Raw genomic sequence first — 21,602 nt, 5'->3', positions numbered from 1 at the left:
TAAGTTCTCACTAAACGCTATGAACATCAGCCAATATCTGGAGCTGCTCCGGCACTAAACCTTGCGGCATAACTTAAGCTTGTTGGACACTTGAAGAAAATGACATATTAGTTACACAGATGTTTTGTTTGACTTGTTTATGATATTCTTCCATGCACACTTTATTTGAAAACTCTCTTAACTAAGTTTATCTCAAATACATTGCAATAAGAACGAGTCAGTATCACGGTTTAGTGGAATGAACAATACTGTTTCTAAAATTTATTCGATCACATTCAGTGTGTCCAACAAATATTTTTGACACTGTCAAAATTTTAAATGAGGAATTTCATGATGTTAAAAAATGTCATTTTCAAGTTAATTCCAATTAGTGAAACATCCATTGGCAGTTTCTCTCTAACCGGAGTAGCTTTCGAACAGACCCAGAGATAACAAATACATCTTTTTCGACGTAAACGAAAAGTCACTACCTCTAGGGGTTCAAACCTAGTTGGTTACTCTAATTCTACCATTTTGAATTTTTCACACAGAACATTAGAAGTTTTCCCTACAAATGAAAAAATGAATTCATGATTTCGTTGTTTTTCTGTAATCATTAAGAATCGAAATCGATTTCAACCCCCGAGAAATATTTGTAAATTATCTGTTACTTGAGATTTTTTGTCCCTGTTGTTTGTGCATCGGTGTAAAAATCGAAATTAAATCACGGAAGAAATTTGGTTGTTTTTAAACAAGTTGTTAAGCTACGCGGAAAGCCAATAAACTTTAAACATGAAACTTAGCAATAAAACTTTTTACTAAATCTTCAGATATCACTGCTTTGCGATTTTATTACCAACTGCAATCATTTTTTACGTTTATATGATCTTAAACAATAAAAGTTAGCATTATTAAAATAATTAATTGCTTAGTAAATATTTATTACGCACAGAGTCGACGTCGTACAAAACTAGATATGAACATAGCTTAAACGCATTTTCTGACAGCCAATGGAACCAAAGAACCAAAATTTTGGGCTTCAAGGCAAATGTATGTAGATGACAGAAGTGCCACCGAGGTGTTTCTGGTACGTAGCATTAGAGCACTCTAGTTAGAGTGTGGCCAAGAGGCTATGACGTATCCAAACGAACATGAAATTTGACGTATTTCTATTGTGTATACGTCAAATTCCAAGTTCGTTTGGATACGTCATGGCCTCTTGGCCACACTCTAACTAGAGTGCTCTACGTAGCATTGGCTCTTAAACATGAAATTTATCCGCTCGACGCGCCAGCTAGATATCATTATTGGTACTAATCAAATGTTGCGTTGCGTTGTGACGATGATTTTGGCGGATTGCGCACTGACTTCATCATGTTTAACTGCTGATTATCTAATAAGAGTTGCTTAGGAAATGGTAAGTAGGAATTCATACCAATCCGACGCGGCGAATTTTCAATACGTATTGACCCGTGATCATCGATACTAGTCAGATTAAAGTCTTATTGGGGCTAATTTCCGATCAACTTTTCATTTTTACGGTAATGTTTTCTCGACTAGATCTGTTCGCACCCTCTCATTCTGCTACTATCGGCAGAAGGCTGATAGCACCCAGTCGTCGCCGGTCTAAGGACCAAATGTCATCAATAGACTTAGACTCGCGTGGAGGCATGAGATAGGAAACTTGTGAGAAATTTGTTATCCCACCGTTGGACGACCATCGTTATTGGTACCAATCAAATAACGACGAAAGTATTTTCTTGCGTTGATGGCATTGGATGGTTATTTTTTCAGCTATTCTAGCATATACACAACATAGTTTTACAAAAATTTCAATTACAGGTGATTAGAAAACGCTTGATATCAAAACATTCAGTGGAAATCGATATTATGCTACGAATTATCAAAACACGGAATTATTTTTATATTTTTGAGATTAGGTTGGTTGTTTTAGATACGAGAAATGTTTACCGAGAATTTGAATTTTTCAATGGACAACCTCGACTATCAACACCTGCATTCTTTTGTCCAGTGATTTGCGCCCACTATTGTGTTTTTATCCATTTCAATTTTTTTTCCGAATTTCAATTTAGTATAAGCTGAAACCGGAAGAATAATTTCTTAGTGATGTAACAAGAAGTTTAACTTTTTGCCTTTCTCAATAGAAAGGTATTGCAATTACTCTGAAACCGACTTTTTAACGGAGGCACGGAGGGCCGAGTGACATATACCATTCGATTCAGTTCGTCGAGTTCGGCAAATGTCTGTTTGTGTATGTATGTGTGTATGTATGTATGTGTGTGTGTATGTGTGTGTATGTGACCAAAAATGTCACTCATTTTTCTCAGAGATGGCTGAACCGATTTTGACAAACTTAGTCTCAAATGAAAGGTGCAACATTTCCATAGGCTGCTATTGAATTTCTAATGGATCCAACTTCCGGTTCCGGAATTATAGGGTGATAAGTACGAACACGCAGAAAATGTCGATTTTAATAAATTCTGCAATGAATGTATAAAGGTGAAAATTTTTCCAAAATATGACCACAACTGCTTCGATTTGTAGTATTAGGTCACTAACATCCATTCAAAGTCTATTTGGCCACATTGGCCACCATCCTCGGTTCCGGAAGCCCCGGCGGAAGTATCTAAATTCAGAATAACATTCACATCGGTTTCTCGGAGATGGCTAGACCGATTCGACTAAACTTGGCCTGAAATGAAAGGTATTGCGTCCCCGTAAATGGCTATTTAATTTCATCCCGATCCGACTTCCGGTTCCGGAGTTACAGGTTGTGGCGTGCGATCACATAGCAAATTGTGATTCAAACCGATACTCCGATGAAAGCAAAAAAGGTAAAAATTTCGCTAAAATGTCTCTCAAACAACTTAAATTTGCTGTTCTAGGTCACCGACGGCCAACCAAACTTTCGTTGACTACAATGACCACCATACACGGTTCCGGAAGTGCCCGGGAAAAGCGGCCAACTTTCAAAATTTACGAACTCACATCAGTTTCCCTGAAATGGTTGGGCCGATTTTCACAAACTTAGTCCCAAATGATAGCTATAATATCCCCACAGATGTCCATAAAATTTCGTACGGATCGCTTATATGGTTCCGGAAATATAGACTAAATCGTCCGGTCACATATGAAATTCCCATATAAGCCGGAACTCAAAAAATTTTTCAAAGGGGGGACCCCATGAAATTTCAGAAATCGAATTCGTATTTTTGATGCCAAACATCTTTAAAATGCATGAAACGTCGAGATTTTATGTTATCTCGAAAAATTTTTTTTTTTGTAAAGATCGACTTTTTGGGACTTTGCCGATTTCGCATCTTTTTTCAGTTCAATATTACCGTGGCTGTTTTTCTTTTTCAAAATTTTAGAACTCGAATAATGATTTATTTTCCTGTATATAGTTGTCATGTGATGTATAATAATAAAATGTAATATATGCATTTAAAAGTCTTTAATGAATATAAACAACGCACACATTCTCGTGATTCATGATCGAGAAAGGCACAATTGCACCGCTAGGTGGATTAAAATAGGTTTTTTTTTATTCAATTCGTTTATTTGATAAGGCACGTTGCGTTAGCTTAAAGGTGCCAATTTTGTTTTGTTTTACACTTTAAATTGCTTAAAACTAGGGAAATACATATTGATTTTTTTTATATGAAACTAATGTGATTTTATAGCTATCTTATAGGGTAGACGAGCCCTTATTCATCTCATTAGTCAGTATGTCACACTATTTCGTTGATAACTCGACTTAGAGTGACTGGATTGCGGTTAAATAGGTGTCATCATCTTTGCTACGTTCCTAAGAAGCAGAACAGTTAAAATTTTTGCCTGGAAAATGTGAAATGCTCGTGTTTGAGCGAAGTGAAAAGTCGAGTACAACGTACCCTTATTCATCCTACCATTTGAGCTAATGCGTTGAATAGAGATAGCAGATACTGTTCTAACTAATGTGTTCAAGTGGGTGAGATGAATAGAGGAGCTAAGATGAATTAGGGAGCAGTTACCCTATATCTACACAAGGGGATAATATTATTTTCGTAAGATTAGGGGGTCATTTGGTTTTTATGGCAATATCGCTTGGCATTTTTATCAGTGAGATTATTGGAGCAAATAATGTTTAACTAAGGGGGACAAGAAGTTTATCTTCTTTATATTTTTCAAAGGTAGCAGACACATTTTCTTCGTCAATATTACTTTTACTTAGAAGAAGAACAATTTAGTTTGAATATTGATTGAGTTTATGAAATTGAAAAATTACGTTTCGATACGTTTTGACAGATGAAAATCAAAACATCTTCATTGCACTCTCGTGCCATCTGACGGACGGCATCCAGCGTTAGATCACGAATAAATTTAAAACTCCTAAAGTTATGTTTGTAAGCATTTATCCCATCACATCCACAATCCGAAACGCCGTGATAAATCGACCTGCGGCAAATCGCTGACCATGAAAAGTGAAATTAGTGCAACACTAGACACTTGATGTGCACACAGCAAACTATAAGGCCAAGGCGACGCTCCAGGCCGTTGCACCTTGCAGAAGAACTATCATCAGCAGCAGCGAAGCGAAGAGCGACAGAAGACGCGCACACGTTCGCAAAGAGCAGAGCACACACATCAGCAAAAAAAAAAATCCGTCGCATCGATCTCCAAATCGGGGCAAAACAAGCGAACCCTGAAATTAAATCATAATTTATTATAACTGACTCAGTGGAATTTTTGCGGAACGGAATACACCATACCTAAATGTCCAGTTCCAGTGCTGTGCTGTTGTGTCAGTCGGACCTCAGTCTCCGGCGGAGGGACGAGATCCGCCGAGCGGAGGACTAAAAATGATTATAAAATCGCTACGCCAATCGAAAATTGAGGATAATTGATGGCAGTTGGGCTGGCTACCCGGAATCGTTAGCCACCGCAGTAGAACTATCGTGGCAGACCCGCACGAAACTTCGCTAATGATTTCGATCCTATATATCCTGAAAGGCACGTAACTCATAACGTTCGTCAAATTCTCCTCTGGATCAAGCGGGTGCTCCGGGTTTTTTTTCATCTTCTACTTATACCATTCCAGCAAGAACCATTAAAATTGGATCCAGCTTTGGATTCATTCCGGGGCATCGTTTTTAAAGGCTGCATGAATTCATAATCGCATTTGCAGTGATTTGTCTGGTAGAATTAATTAAGAAATGGTTTCGGAGAATTTCGTTGGGTGCTTCATCACTACGGAATGTTTAGCGGAGAGTTACTTCAATTAATACGGCTCAGCACAGTTATAGTAGCTGAGTTTATAGAATTCAACAGTTCACGATAGTTTTTTTGGGTTTCTTATAAATATTTAAAATACAGTTATGCATTAGGCCATGTAATATTTTTTAAATTGCAAAATCTGAATTTTTTTCAGAATTGCTGGAACTCTACATGAAACATCGCCGATCAATTAATCTTTGGTAGAAAGCAATTGAACTGTAACAAAAATGAACTATGCTATATTACTACTTAGTGGAGGACGATTCAAGTAAAAACTATTTTTGCTCCATTATGGAGAAAATTGTTAAAATCATCTTTGCGTGTGAAGATCACAAAACCTATAACTGAACTAGTTACGGAATTTGCGTTTCTACTTTGTCTCATCAGAATCCGACACTAAGTTAGTGACAGGACTAATCCGGCGCTAGCTTAGTTCTGTCACTAAGTTTGTGTCGGATTCTGATGAGACGAGGTCGAAACGAAAATTCCATAACTTATTAAGAAAATGTGTTCAACTAAACAAAAATAAATATCAACGGTTTCACATCTTCTAGACGCATACGGTAGTGATAATTTTTTATGCATATTGCAGAGATAACTATTCTGAAAGTTTCCCCACAAAAAAAACAACCCAATTAATATGCCACCCGGTCAGTGTGTGCCAAAAAGCCAACGGTCCAGATCCATTAGCTCCCATGTTTACTCGGTCAACATTTTGTGAGTGGACAGCTTTTTTTCGATGCTTAACAATTTCCCGTGCCCCGCCGGCTCCGAAATCGCGTTCAACGCGTTCATAGAATTGCATCCTGTGGGTGTACACACCTTCTGCGACATAAACACGTGGTGACAGGGACGGTTGGAAGGACCAATGTTATTGCACTCGGCGCACTGGCCTACATTCGTTGCCACGTCGCGACTCGGTCGGTTCGCATGTTTATTGTTTATTTTACAAATGCGACAGACTTGTTGGAAGGATCGGCTTTTCGATCCTTGTTAGTGGCGCAGTTCTTATCATTGAATGTAACAGAAAAGCCGGGAGTGCCAATGATTTCATTACTCTTTCAAATTTGAAACAGCTTATTGCACCTGACTTTTGGATCGAATGGTTAAATTTCGCTCTTAGGGGAAACTTTGCCACTGCGACCACTATTCTTTTGTTGCTATACGTGTTACAAATTGAGTGAATCCATTGTTGCTGGAAGTTAATTGTTTGTTTGCCCACATGTGTTAGGAGAGTCTCCCCATGGCTTTGGGAGCGGCTCAAAATAGCGTCTGACTCGGAGCGGGACTGATTAATAGGAAATACGGCCGTATCCGCGATAGTAGCTCCATTACGAGATTAAATATTGCAGCTCTGTCAAAGCGGTATATCTAAACTGACACATCTGAACTTACAAGCTGAAAAACGAAAAAAATTCAAGAAATATTATGGATTAACACTACGCCTGTTTATGTAACACATACCATGATCTCAATATGAATCGGACTGATGCGTCATCATATACTTGAACCTGTCTAGGGCCACCAGGCAAGGGTGCGATATGATGACGAAGGAACCAATTGCAATGTGTGAAATGCAAGTGCATGTTATAATTGAAAAATTATGCAATTATCGCTGTTTGTGCGTCTGATCGTTCCGCTAGATGAGCAAACGCAGTCGTGTTTATTCCGTATTCCCTTGTCACAACACGCGGAGGAACCTTGCCATTGTCTGTGCTTATCGGAATTAGCTGCGTTGTTCATCGTGGTGCTAGGTTCGAGATTCTGATATCTTAATAATTTTACGCGAATCATGTTATTATATTCGAATTTTCTAACGCAAACACCAAACATTAATAATGACTTTTTTGGAGTGATTCCTTCGGTACATCGTCCAATATACCGTGTGCGTGCAGGCGTGACGGGGAAATGCAATGTGCAACTCAAGTGTAGTTGCAGTTGCAGCCAGGAACACATTATCTAATTATTGATCAAAAGCAAATTTGCATGTGAATATGAATCACTCCTCGCAATCACTTCGGATTTATAATGGTCGGGTGGTATGTGGGTGACGAACAACTGTATAGCCAGGAGAAGGGTTTCGCCGTGTTTGTTCATAGTCCTCCTATATATATTCGTGTGTTGAGCTACAATTACGGACGGGATGTTGCGACATGCCAGAACGGGTGTGATTCAGAAGGAAGTGTGATATTATTGAATAATCTCTGCAATTTACCCGATCCGGGTGTGTGAAGCTGAATTATTTCGGACAATAGCCAAAATTCAATTAGAATGGCGAGCATTAGCGTCGAGCTTGTGATATTGCAGTTTGTTCATTCCGAGTGTTTCTCTTTGCATATATGATAACAGTGGCTGTTAATCAGACTATTAAACAATTTGCGAAAAAATACATTACATGTCTGTACAATACTGTAAATTAGGCATTTGTTTTGTACACATTTTATTACAGTATTCACAAACATTTATTTGGTCAATTCGTCAATATATTGATACAAATACAAGATTCTTGACACAAACATTTCAAAATTTAACACAAAACACATTAAAACTTTTTTCAGGTAAGCCTCTGGAACCGGCACATCGTTTTGCCCCAGAAACAGTGTTGTCGTGCACTTCTTGTAAGTAGGGGTTTGCCCGCTACTCGGGTTCTTGTTTGCCCGGCGTACCCTTCTTTTCAGGGCGGCCTAGGTGCTCCTACCGGAAGTTCGGATTTTCGTATAATAACAAACAAAAAAGAAAAAAAAACAAATAAACTAAATTTACCGACTTTTATTCTCCTCTCCTCTGTGCTGCACTCTGCCGGTGAAACTAATCAGCTACTTTCGGCGATGGCAGAAGGCGAAGGTGTATCCGACCGGCCGGGACTCCGATGGCCGTGTTCTCCCGCAGGTACCGTTGGCTGCTATCGCAGCGGTCCTTTACAATTAGCCAGGGAGGTGAGCAAGGCTCTTTTGTTGGAACCTCCCTAGCGACGGGGCGATAAATCGCCGGGTCCACTCACTCCCCGTGAATGGCCCAGGTAGATCCCGCAGTAAACTACCTTAGGTGGATCCGTTGTCCTACCTGCTTCGACCTCCTTTGCGATTCACTGTGGAGGAGAGCTATGCTCGTTCGGCTGATCCTCCACAGTGAGGGCGGCGTGGTGTCACTGGGTCCTTGGTAATTAGCCGGGGAAGCGAGTGGCTCCTTTGCGTTTAGCTTCTGATATCCGGTGACCCAACACCACAAAACACTAAGGTAACCGAACCACGACCGACACTTTTCGACGGGATTACTTGCCATCGCACGCGCGCACTGAAACGTTTTCTAGTGGCGGAAAACTCCCGAGAAAAAAACTTCTAAATGGACGTCTGTTCTACGCCGTGGTTCGTCACTTTCTGTCCACTCTAACACGATGGCCGCCTTCCGCACTCGACTACAACAAACACCAACCGCCTCGTCGCACAGCTGTCATCGGTGAGCAGCATAACCAACGCACACTAATTTTTTGCAAGAGGAGAGCGGTAGCCTACCTAAGCCCTATGTTACTAATTCACAAACGTAAAACAAAAATTATCTAACCTATCTGTACGAATAAAACCGTTCACAAACGCGAAAATGAACAAAAATTTACAACTAAATGTGAACGGTACCGAACAGCGGTGAGCATAATTTTACGTAAACAATACACTCTACGGAGTGTATACGCAAAAAAGGGTATATTTCCACCCAGTGCTAAATTGTTACCCTGGCGGGTTACATTCTCCATCGATTGCCGCAGGAGCTTCACTACTTCAGGATCAACTTTATATATTTCCAAAACCTTGATGAGAAACGAGTGCGGTATGGAGTCGTATGCATTCTTGTAATTAATATAGGCCACATTAAGGTTTCCGTGTTCCCTATATTGTAGGAGGTGACTAACAGCAGCTGTGCCGTCAAATGGCGAGATAACATAGTACTCACATGTTTCCTATCTCATACCTCCACGTGAGTCTATCGATGACACTTGGTCGTTAGACCGGTGTCGGTTGGTTGCTATCAGCCTTCTGCTGTAGCATCGAAATAAGAGGGTGCAAACGGGCGGGCCTCAAAATCCGTACCGTAAAATTTATGCCCCAATCCAAGGTGTGACGTGACCCGTGCCAAGGGATGAATGGCGAGGGCGGGGGCATCAACACTTCGAACCTGGACATCAACACTTAGAACCGGACTGGGATCCGAAGTGATGACAAATACCAAGCCGCGCACGAAACCTTTGGGATACCAGGGCGCACCCCATAGTATTTTTGCCCTTACCCTGTCAGGCGGGGCTCTGACGGGGTTGACTTTCATTCCCTAGCTATTCGTGGGAACAAAACGGAAAACACTAAGAACACTGTAAACATGTGTTTGGAGGAGATTGTAACGATGGTCGTGGAAGAGGAGAAGGATTGCGCGGAAAGCAATCTTTGAGAGCTGCTGAATAGTGGCTCGTTGGAGAATGTTGTATCCTGCACTTCGTCTATTCTCAACTCTCCAAATAGAGACGAGGATCGGGCAGTGACCATGGAGGAGACAGACTAGTCCGGCAGAGAAACCGGCCGGTCTAAGGGTTCCGACAATAAAACAAGAGGAACAGGTCGAACTTGTTACTTAAGCGGAGCGGCGAAAAAACGCTGTGGGTGGCTGCTGAGAAACGGCCACAAACCCGCTGAAGCGCTAGAGTTGGCAAAAAACCCCAATAGTGAAGGCACCATCCAAGCGACAGTGTTCGACAGACACGGAGTCGCCGAACAATAGTGGATGTAGGAAGGAACCGCAAGCGAAGAGGATTATTGGTTAGGATCCTAGACAGACACTGAAAACTGAGCAGCGCACAACCTTCAACGAAATGGCCTAGTCGTACTCGAAGGCCATCATTCTGGTTGGGTTTGGGAAGTGCGCCTACAAACAAGGGTATCTCGAAATCGCCTGTGTAGACTAAGATACAGGACTGAGGACTGTCTATCTGCACCATTCTTCGCTACATCCGGCATACCACAAGGAAGCCATCTCGGTCCAGTAATATTCCACCTCTACTTTAATGACGTCAATTTCACATTACAAGGACCCCGCCTTTCTTTCGCCGACGACATGAAAATTTTTCAACAAATACGGGATAAAACCGATGCCGAGCTTCTTCAGAGGGAACTGAACAGCTTTAGTACGTGGTGTGATCTAAACAGAATGGTTTTAAACCCGAGCAAATGCTCAATCGTTACGTTCACGCGGAAACGGCAACCGACTCAGTTTAACTACCATTTCTTCGGCTCGAGCATTCCAAGACACTCTCACATCAAAGATCTCGGAGTCATCATGGATTCGGAATTAACATTCAAACCACATACGTCGAACACCGTGGATAAGGCATCACGACAGCTTGGGTTCATCTTCCGAATAGCGAAAAACTTCAGGGATGTATATTGTCTTAAATCGCTTTACTGCGCGTTGGTCCGCTCAACGTTAGAATATTGTTCGGCTGTTTGGAATCCGTACTACCAGAACGGGATTGACAGAATCGAGGCTGTCCAACGCAGGTTCATACGCTTCGCCCTTCGTCATCTCCCATGGCGAAACAGATTTCAGCTTCCGAGCTATGAAAACCGTTGCCAGCTAATACACCTCGATACACTCAGCATTCGGAGGGACTGCTCTCGGGCCCTGTTCGTCTCGGACTTACTCTCTGCCAGAGTGGATTGCCCTACAATCCTCGGACGTCTGGATCTTCAAGCCCGCGTTCGAGCTCTACGCAATAACTCCCTTCTGCGAGTTCCGTTCAGGAGAACCAACTATGGTTGCCAGAGCGCTGTTACCGGACTCCAACGAATTTTTAACAGTGTGGCGACGGCGTTTGACTTCAACAGGACGCGGAATGCGATAAAAGTGAAAATGTTGTCAATTTTAAAATGTAATTAGTTTAAGCAACCACCATTGGGGCCAAGGGGCCTGTTGGTGAAGGTAATAAACATAAACATAAACTGGCTGCAGGATGCCACACCTGCGATCAAGTCCTGGGAAGGCGCTTTATTGGAAGCCGTTGAAGCGTCGCAGATTCCAAAACAAGCGCTTTACATTTGGTATTTCCCCGACAGCATCGACAGGTCCGATGGGAACATCCTCAGTCTTGTGCAGAATCTGAACGAGAATTTCTGCACAGAGCGCTGGAGGGTCGTGAAAAGAGGTACGGTCCTGGCGGTAGATGAGGCTTCAACCAGCTGAACTACGCATTTGGAAAGGTTAGAATGCGCCAGTTGAAGGGTACCCTGGTCTTCGCTGAGCGTGGAAGTTCTAGGCAAGCATGGACTGTTAAAGCTGCTGTAGGTGACCGAACACGGACCACCTCACGACGGACTTCTGATCATAGCAAGCCTGCAGCAACGGTAACGAGTGTATAGGTGGCAGCCCGTCTCACGATCTATACATAAAAACATCCTACCGTATACGGCTCTCGAACTGATATGCAAGGAGAGGATCGAATCCGTCATTGTAACGTTACTCACCAGGTTACAAAGAAACTCGACACACTAGCACACCAATTGAGTGTCTTATCAAAAAGGCTCAGGCGTTACACAGACTCTGCGAAGCGACGACAATGAAATCGGATGTTCTGTGATTACGAGGTCTACCGGATATCGGCGATTTCACTAGCTTTTGGGCCGGTATTTGGGAGTCTTCTGTACAACATCGCTAAAAGTAACCGTGGTTAAGACGCGAGGAGTAATTGGCAGGCGAAGAAAATGATGAGATGTGAGCTATCAACGTCGAAACCCTCTGGTGTATGCGAGGCTACGTCGTACCTTAGGAATTGGGCGGCACCTGGACCAGACTGTGTCCAAGACTGAGAAGCTTACCGTTTCACATCCCACGATGTCTGTATATTTCAACAGGGCGGTACACGAACCAGGTTTATTTCCGGGTTTCATCACCCGTGGTATCACAATTCTCTTTGCCAAGGATTGCTACACGTCCAGTCCATCAAAGTACAGATCAATTACCTTTCTATGAAATCTGTATAAGATCCTGAGAACCATCATCACCACATATATATGGGTCCATTGTGAGCAGAATAACCTCCTGACAGAAGAGCAGGAGGGATGCAAAAAACATGGCTGCAATGATCAAGCCATCATCGGTGCAGTCATTGTTGGATAAACAGCGTATAACCAACGGAACCATTTCTGTTAGGGGAAACATTGTCACTGCGACCACTATTCAAGTTATCTTTTGTGGCTGCCCTTGTTTGCTCTACATGGTGCAAATTTCCCGAATCCAATGTAGTTGTAAACGAGTTAGTTGTTTGTTCACATGTGTCGTCCCAACCGGCTAGTACATTATTAAAGTAGCTGAGGATCCGTTTGGGACAGGTATGCCATACCTTGTAAGGTGTCATAAGATGCCTTGTGAACGCTCCCTTCGAAGAAATAGTACTGTACAATGGCAGAGAATATGTTCCGAGCTCTCAGGGTCGTAGTTACAGAATCGACAAATGTCATCTTGACTGTTGCCAATTTTTTTCAGATTATACTGAGCAGGACAATGTTCCGTAAATAAACCATGCGTATACCTCTGTCTGGAAAACTGTAGGCAACTTTTCCATTGATGGTGCTTCTTTAGTTCGTAGACTCCTAAGCCAGTCAGCTCGTCCATTTTGGAATCATCCGTATAGAATGATATTGTACCTTGAGGTAGCATGGGAGCTCCTACATCCCATATCTGACGATCCACTATATGGACCTCATATGAGATGTCAAAGTTAGCCTCCATTTTATCTTGAACTATAGTTAAGACAGGGTTTAGTTTGAGTTCCTTTACTATACTCGGATGACCAGTTAAATCCCCATCAAATAGTGGTTTACCGTTTAGCACTCTCAGAGAGCTTAGTCTTTCCTCCCCCATAACATGGTTGTGCAATGCTGGTAGATGAAGCATGGCTTCCCTAGCTGCAGTGGGTGTTGATTTCATAGCGCTAGTCTCTGAACTTAAGTTAGTTTAGTTTGAGCGGTCTTTTGTTTAACCTTAGGCTACCACACAATGGAGGAATAATTTAATCGAGTTCTGACGATGGTCATGTAAGAGCAGTAAGCTAACCTTGGTTTGAGACCTCAAGTTTTTCCAAAGAGTTTACTGCATGCCCACAGTGTTGTTACTTTATTAACGGCATATACAAGGTGCGAGTTCCAATACAGTGTTCCGTTTAAAGTGGGTAAAGAGTAATTATAAGTGCCATAATGAGGTATTAGACGGGAGTGTGTAGCACGCACGTGAACGCACCACACCCGCGATGGGTTGTCGAAATAACGGCAGCACTGGAGCTGCCAAAAAAGCAAACCGCATGTTCATACATTTTCTGGGCCGGTGGAGTGCGGACGGCCCACCGAGGCAAAAGGCGGTGAAAGTCTGCTTCAGATTTTTTGTTCGGGATTTAAATTGCGGTCGGTGTTTTATTTCGTTTTCCTGTTCCCAAGTATTGCCGTGATCGCACGGTTCTGTCGTTTTGTAGTGCAATTGTACACTCGGTATTCTGGCGAGAAGCAGAAAGTGGCCTGATTTGGCCGATCAAGGCAGCAGTACCGAAGAGTGAAAACGACCGGATGGAGTACAAGGCAGCACTCAAGTATCTTGGCCAATTGTTCGAGCAACTGAACGAGTGCAAACGACTGACCGAGACTCAAGTGAAAACCCTGTGTGATAATTGGTCGCGGCGTTCTGTGGGTCACACACACTAAAGTGATCGAGAGACGCGCTCGGTGGGACGACATCGAAGGAGCCATTGGGAATTTTTGCTGGTCAGTGCCGCTGTGGAACGGCTCAAGGTACGGGAGGTGAACAATCGCGTGCCCAGGCCGCACGCCAGAACCCCTGCACCCAAGGGACGGAGGAGGAAACAACGACGGTAGAGCGGTAAGTCTGCACAGATTCTCGTTCCTCAGGCACTTTGTTCGGTTTTGTTAGTGGGTCAGCGAGCCTTTTTTCTCTCAAGATTACAACAGTTTTTTGTCTAGGATAACACCTAGGAGTTTCTTCTGCGTAGATAATTGTAGTTCCACTGAGCGTTGGAGGAACCAACTTCAGTTTTTTTTCCTATTGGAACCCAGTAAGGTTCATTACGTAGTTTCATATGGCCGCAGTCTCTTCGATAGCTAGGATCATCCACTATTTGCAAGACGCGTCGATACTAAACGTCTGAAGAATAAAGCTATCTTGAACTCTCATGCGTTGGATGGAGCAGAGAGTTCATAGCATTCACTGCAGCAAACTCTCATCGAGTAAATGCATTGCAGTTAAAGTGCTACACTTTGACAACCGATGGCTAAGAGTTCAAGTTGTTGGCGTTTGTTAGAATTGTCTATGATCCACTGCTGCACTCTCGAAAGGGAGACCTCCAAAGCTCCGGTATCCAACGCACCTGTAGCGAATAATCTCTTCCATTGTCGTCTGACTTCGTCAATGCTGTTTCGGATAATCCCTGTGACCCCACATGGGAGTGAAATCTCGATTGCTACATTTGCATTCTTGGATGAGGAATCAAATCTGACGCTCACGGAAAATGGTTTGGCTGCATTGTTGGGTCTGAAAGGCAGCCCTTGGTCGTTGTATATCCGCTGGATGAAAAATACTTCTTGTATGTGAACGGAAGGGATCGCAACGGTGAAGGGAGCACAAAAGACATAACCTAGTGAATAAAACAGTTCAATGTCTTAATCTGCCGAGTCAGAGTTTCCGGCGAAGAAAAACGCGTACACGAGGGGAATTGCGTTTAACAGCTCCCATAATGCCAAGCCTATGGTCCTCATATGCATCGACAACGTGCGACTGGCATTATCATTGAAAGTGAGGTGAAGCAGTTTTACGCTATCGAAGAAGTAGGTGTGCGCCCGTCAAACAATTCAATCACTACGGAGAAATAGTGACTTGTGGCGAGAAGTCCGGGACGAACAAGCAGACGATTTAGTCGATGTGAAATGTTCCGAACCGAATCCAGAGCAGCACTGTCCTGGATTAATGACAACCCTCGAAACTATCGACAGCTCGTGTCCTGTAGAGTAAGTGAGATGCTGAAGCATACGTCGGTAAGTAAATGGCGATGGATGTCCTCCAACTCCAATCTGAAGGTTAAGAACACAGCTGCCACAGTAGTAATTGAAGGTCGCTGAAGAAACCATCTTCAAGTTGGTCCAACGTAAACACAACCCGGATGAAATTGCAGTGCTGGAACCCGTTTTTTGATAGCACTGCAATTGGAACCGCTAAAGAAGACATCTGGAAAAAGAGCTTCATCTATGTCCCGTAGCTGGTCGAGAAAGGTTTGCTACGAGAACAGGGCTGAATCAGTTAAGAGCGTCGCCTGCAATGTACGTCATCCCGTGACTCTACCGAGAAAATATCGTTTCGCGGAACTTTTGGTGTATCCATTCCACCACCATTTTCGCCACGGCAACTCGAAATGGTCGTATACGAAGTTCGTTAGCTATACGCTATTCCGAGGCATCGATTGGTGGTCAAGAAAAAGGGTAGAGAATGCTTGTCCTGCAAAATACGTCGAGTACGACCAATGACCCCTCCAATGGCAGTATGGCACCACTGCCACCTGCCCTAAGCGGCCGATAACTACCGATAAACTTTTAGTGGCCCTACCGATATTAAGGAATTCTATCTGGCCACCCTGATGGCCAGATAGAATTCCTTAATATCGGTAGGGCCACTAAAAGTTTATCGGTAGTTATCGGTAGGCCGGGTTGTTGTCCCAAAAACGTAGTATTGACATAGAATTGTAAAATACTGAAAACACAGATCTCAGACCAAATCCAACCTAAAAAATGAATGTTGAGTAGGATGTGTCCAAAATCAATAAAAATCGGTAGCTTTCGGTAGGGATAACAAAATATCGGTAGTTTTTCCTTGGTCGTCTGTGAATCGGTAGGGAAGACCAAAATCGGTAGGTGTGGCCACCCTGGCGGGCATCACGAGCGAAATGCAATTTACACAGGGGTGGGTTACTTCGCAAAGTGATGGCTTGCACTGTTCATCTGCCTAGCCTTGTACCGTTCACCTTGAAGTTGTTTACAGTCTGTCAACAAAGTTCTGCATTTCGTACGTTCGCCGATTCGTCGTCCGGCACAGACCTCCTGTGGAGCTGTTCAGCGACATTGGGACAAATTTCCAGGAAGCTGATCGAGTATTACAGTACCATATAAGGCAGGGACTGTCCGCATCATAAACCAGTGCCAACGTGAAGTTGAACTTCATACCACCAGGAGCGTCATACATCTCCGGAGCACGCCTAGTACAGTCCGTTGAAACCGCAGGCATATTTCGAGGGAAGCTTGAAAAACGAGGGGTTGCAGACGTGCTAAAAATGTAGTCAATTCAAGGCCTCTGACGTATTTTCCACTGGGGGATGAGGAAACCGAAGCTCTCACCCGAACCGCTTCTTGTTGTTAAACTTAACCGTTCGATGAACTAGCTCGTCGTGGACGAATTCCGAGGTATTCCTAGGATCAAATTCAGCATCGGCTGGACGTGTTCTGGGGTGATCCACCGACAACCGAAATGGTTTAACCAGCTGCCATCACTGGTACCAGGCGATCTGGTGATGGGTGTTGAGCCAATGAAACATAATGGATGGGAGGGGGAAAATAATCCACTTGAAGCAGCACGCGGATGGCCTGAAATCGACAAGCGATCGTGAAGATATGTGAGAGGACCTGTGTTCAACCGGTGTCGCGGTTGGTGACATCAAGGACAATAGAGTACCGGAGGATTTCGAACTACATCCGGGAGGAACTGTCAACGCAGAAATCGGAAGCAACACGATGACAGTGAGATGTCGCGTCAATAGGCGATAGACGTCGTTTGATGACAGTTATGATACGTCATTAAACTTTCAACGGTAAAACTACATTTTTCCTCGAAGGGTTTATTCCACATTAGACGTGAAAAGGGCACGGAAAGGGGACATCACGCGTGACTGGGGGTTTGCTCAGAAAAAAGAATTGCGTCTCCGTTTTTGGAGCTAGCGTCAATTCGGCGCTAGCTTAGTTCTGTCACTAAGTTAGTGTTGGATCCTGATGAGATGAAGTCGAAACGCGAATTCCATAACTAATTGCTACTTTTACGCTATCAAAACGGCTTTTTCTTACGCTCTACAACTACGACAATAATTCGAATATTTATACAATATAAACCTGAAAAAATGCTAACCTCATCACCGGTTTTAGCGGGTGTTCTATTTAGTTTCAAATGCATTTCACGTCATGTCTTAAGCACTACTTGACTCAAAAATATTTCCCAACGTAGATATATTCATAAATGCAGCGATTTACTGTTTTTTAAAAGACTGGAAAATTGTCTACACAATTTCACATCCCAATGTCAATCTCTGAAACAACAAAGTTGAATGTCCTACACCATCCAATAAGCCACCTTTACTTTAAATTCGATCTCCCTACATTGAGCAATTATTTCTGTCCACATTAAGCCATAGAAAACAATTCAAACTAATGATTGTCATTAACGGTACAATCGTTATCATTAGTCACATGGGCATTTCGATCCGTTCGATGCGACCGGCTGCTGATCAGTGACTCGCGCTCTAGCTGAAGCTGTCCACCATGTTGAGACCGGGGGGGCCGAGAGCTTCGGTTCGGCCTTTCCCCACCTAGAGCGTTCTATTAATTAGCCAATTTGTATTTTCCGAACTGCCCCGGAATGGTTCATTTGAGAGGGAAATTTATTTTATCGCCTCACGCTTTCCTGCTTGCCAAACGATTTTCCGATGCGAGCGCGCTCGAGGAACAATGTACTTCGCGGGACTTTACACAGAAGGAGGAAAAAACCCTCACGGAGGAAATTACAAACTTCCGCATCAGGAACCGAGTGCCGCGATGGTAGTAATAGTTCACACTGTACCGTTCCAGCAGGTTACGAGTGTTCATGTTTGCGGAAATTGGCGTGAGTCGAATTTCACACCCACTGCTTTGATTAGGCACCACGATTAGATCTGCTATTGCTAATACCAAGCCTTTATCCGGGAGGATATGGGCTGAAACTAGCAGCTCGGAATGGATTCGCGTGCCGGTAGGTAGTTTAACATTTGCTCTTTGGTGGTGATGGAACTTTTGAAGTTCGAGTGATAACGAGTTACAATGGATGGCCGCTGCCAATCGGTCGATTCACGTAGTAATGTGACTGCATTTATTTTGCGCCAAACGAAGTTCAAATAAAGGGTCTAATTCAACCACAAAAGCATTTATTTTGTTCTGTTTCATAATATTAATTTATCAAAGAAGCGATACATATATGTTGCTATTTGACAGGATCATTTAGAAAGTACTTTTTCAGTTATACAACCTTATAGCCTTTCTCGCTTTACCACTATGCAACCCGGTGCAGTGTTAAAAAGAGATACTCTGATAACACACGACGATTACACCAGTGTAATACAACAGATATATTGCGTTTAAAATAAGCCCACCGAGATTTCCAATTTGGCATTTTTGCATTACTGCGTAGAAGTCTTTTGTTTACCTCCAAATTCGCCACGTACATCATTTGTTTACCTCCAAATTAAAACGTCAAAATGGCTCAATACTAGGTTGACCACATCAGGCGAGTATAAACTCAGGACAGCCGAAAGGAGATTGCCTCCTTCTGTTACATCTCAATCGGCTGTGTCCACAGGTTTCAGAAGTTCTGGGGTCTGACAGGCAATAAAAAAAGTTCCGGGGGTCTGGGACGAAGAGCTCTGCCAGAAAGTCTTTCGGTGGAATTCGATCACCGAGCACTTTTTCGGATTTACACATACGCAGTTCTAGCTACACCACCAGCAGTAAAGGTTTCATGCCAAGATCGTCTGTACAGGACCGTCGAGGAGTTTTCAGCACTAAATACACGCCAGTGAGGTAAAGCAGAAACATCAACGGTCCCAAGTGGCTTCCCTGCGCTATACCTGGCAAATTATACTAATTTATCGATAGATGTGAGATACTGGCGGATGTATGTTATGTAGGATTAGGTACTTTTTATAATTTCGTTTATTTGACATCGCTCAATGCGTTAGCTTACCGGAGCCGTGGATCTTTTAATACCTACAATGCGTAAATAAAAATGAATAAATCGAATATTATTTCACGTAAAGATCTTCTTTCTGGTTTGAGATCGGTTAGCAGTATTGAATGTCGTTGCTCGGAGATCGCTTAATCCGCTTTCTCTCGGTTGATCGTTTTCGTCCATGTTGTCTTCATTATTGATGATGTATGGGTTTTCACGATTACCTGGTTTGAGTTGTTCGTTGGATCTACGAACGTGTAGCCGTGTTTTTGTCATTTACTTTGTCAGTACTTCTGGCAGTTGATTGGGAAGTAGTAGGTTCATTACAAGGATCGCACACGCTGTGCGTAGGCTCTGTTGTTCCAGTATTCGTTGGTGCCTGAGCTGCAGCTCTGGTTGCTTGTGATTTAGTTGATGTTGATGTATGTTTGCAGTTGATGTTGTTTCGTTAGAAGTTTTAGTGGATGGTTTCCCGTAGTGTGTCGTCTTTTGGTACCATAACTGGCACGTGAGGATCTGTGCTTCATATGTGCACATCGTGATTTGAGATTTGGTTACGCCTTCTCTTTCGTATTGAAAGTTGAGGTATGAAGGAATAGGCTTCGTCACTTGCATTCTCCGTAATGAACACTGTTGGAGATACCTGAAAAAAACTTCTCCGGGTTTCAAACCTAACGGATTCCACCGTTACGTATTTCAACACGATGGTGCATAGGAATTTATTGATAGTATGTGGGGATAGATCGTGCAGACGCACATCAATCTTATCATCGTCAATATTGATTTTAACATTGTAATGCTCAACGATGTGTTGCGATTGTTTTGCATAGCATAAGTTTCCGCCATGGCCAATGTTTTAAAGGTTATCAGTACAGCATTACGAGTGTGGTGAAATTGAATGACGATGACTTACTTAAGTCTGTCCTTTAATAACTGTTTGTTTGTCATACTCTGATTGAGGATGAGTATTCGTTGCAGTTATGGATGCGATTGGTTGTGACTGCGATATGGAGCAGAGTGAATAAAGAGAAGATTTAATAAATGTTAGGCTTACAGTAGAAAAGCCAGGGCAAATCAAGCAGTAGGACACCAGGACAGCCAGTGAAAACCAGGACATATTCTGGGAAATCAGGACTTATGGTCATCCTACTCAATACTAACCCAGTTAGATAAGTCTATGTCAAAACCAGAAAAAGCATCATTCATTATAAGCTTTTTGAAAATTGTATGCGATTAAGTGATTTAAACCATGCTCTGGGAAATGTCTTTTACACTAATAAATTGCGATTGGGTCTTTATTAAAAAATAGAACAAATAAAAGAAAATAAAATCGAGCGTCCATGTGTTTTACAGTTATAAGAGCATGTTCAGGAGTGGTCCAGTACTATATTTATAATTTATGGCAGTCCTAGAATTTGAAACTGAAAATTATCAAACTATCACTGCTCTCCCACACAGGAGTTTTAGATATAGACTATTTACACACAGACTTGCAGAGACAAAAGCAGTAAAATTGGCAACCATGAATAAAAACTAGTTTCACAGAAAATCCCGCCATACTTCCTGTCACAAAACCCTAGACTTCACTAGACCGGATTGGAATCGACTCGAATAATTCAGAGTGGCACTGCTCGGTTGAAATTATATCCAGCCAACTCGTTCGAACTAACCGTTTGTTGTCTTCTTCCGGGCAAAATAGGTAGAAGATTTGAATCTTTCAAAAAAAATCAGAGCCCCGACAAAATATTAGTTGGCAGTGACCGAAATTTCGAAGGTTCGCTCAGACAAGCTCAGAGTGTTGGTGAGCAGTTTGACACAAGCGGATCTTATTTCTTGCGACATGCTTTTAATGCCGGATAACAGCGTATATGTGTCATCCTACGAAGTCGAGATCGACGGTGTGATTGCCGATTTGAATTCCGAAGAGCTGCCAAAGCTGCCGAGTTGGCTATTTCACGAATTTCTTACATCAGTCACTGTAGATTTGAGCATTGTTATTGATTTGTGAGATAATATATGAGACATTAATTTGACCAGTAACTATTTTCTCAAGAAATAGTGTTTTGAATATATTCCAGATTGCCATATCAAGTAGATGATAGCGATCGATTTAAGGTGGCAGCTCTGCTGAGTTACGCCACGCCAAAATTCTAAGAGTAATGCAGCATTTCTTGCGGTTGCTTTATCTACGGTGCTCGCAGACGCCGGGGAACTCATCGGTTTAGGCGTAGACCCAAACTTCCAAAACGGCCGTTCCTGTACTCAGCGAAAGCGTACAAGTGTTTGCTTCAAGTGGT

At 42.7% G+C, this 21,602-nt stretch overlaps 1 pseudogene; it reads right to left on the bottom strand.

Moving 5' to 3' along the window:
* Positions 1-16,566, bottom strand: part of LOC131676093 (uncharacterized) — a 43,200-nt pseudogene extending 26,634 nt beyond the window's left edge.
* Positions 16,567-21,602: the final 5,036 nt, after the last annotated feature.

The sequence above is a fragment of the Topomyia yanbarensis genome, chromosome 1 (assembly GCF_030247195.1).
Source record: "Topomyia yanbarensis strain Yona2022 chromosome 1, ASM3024719v1, whole genome shotgun sequence".
Lineage (NCBI taxonomy): Eukaryota > Metazoa > Arthropoda > Insecta > Diptera > Culicidae > Topomyia > Topomyia yanbarensis.
Note: the sequence above shows the minus strand (reverse complement) of the source record. Positions and strands in the feature narration are given on the sequence as shown.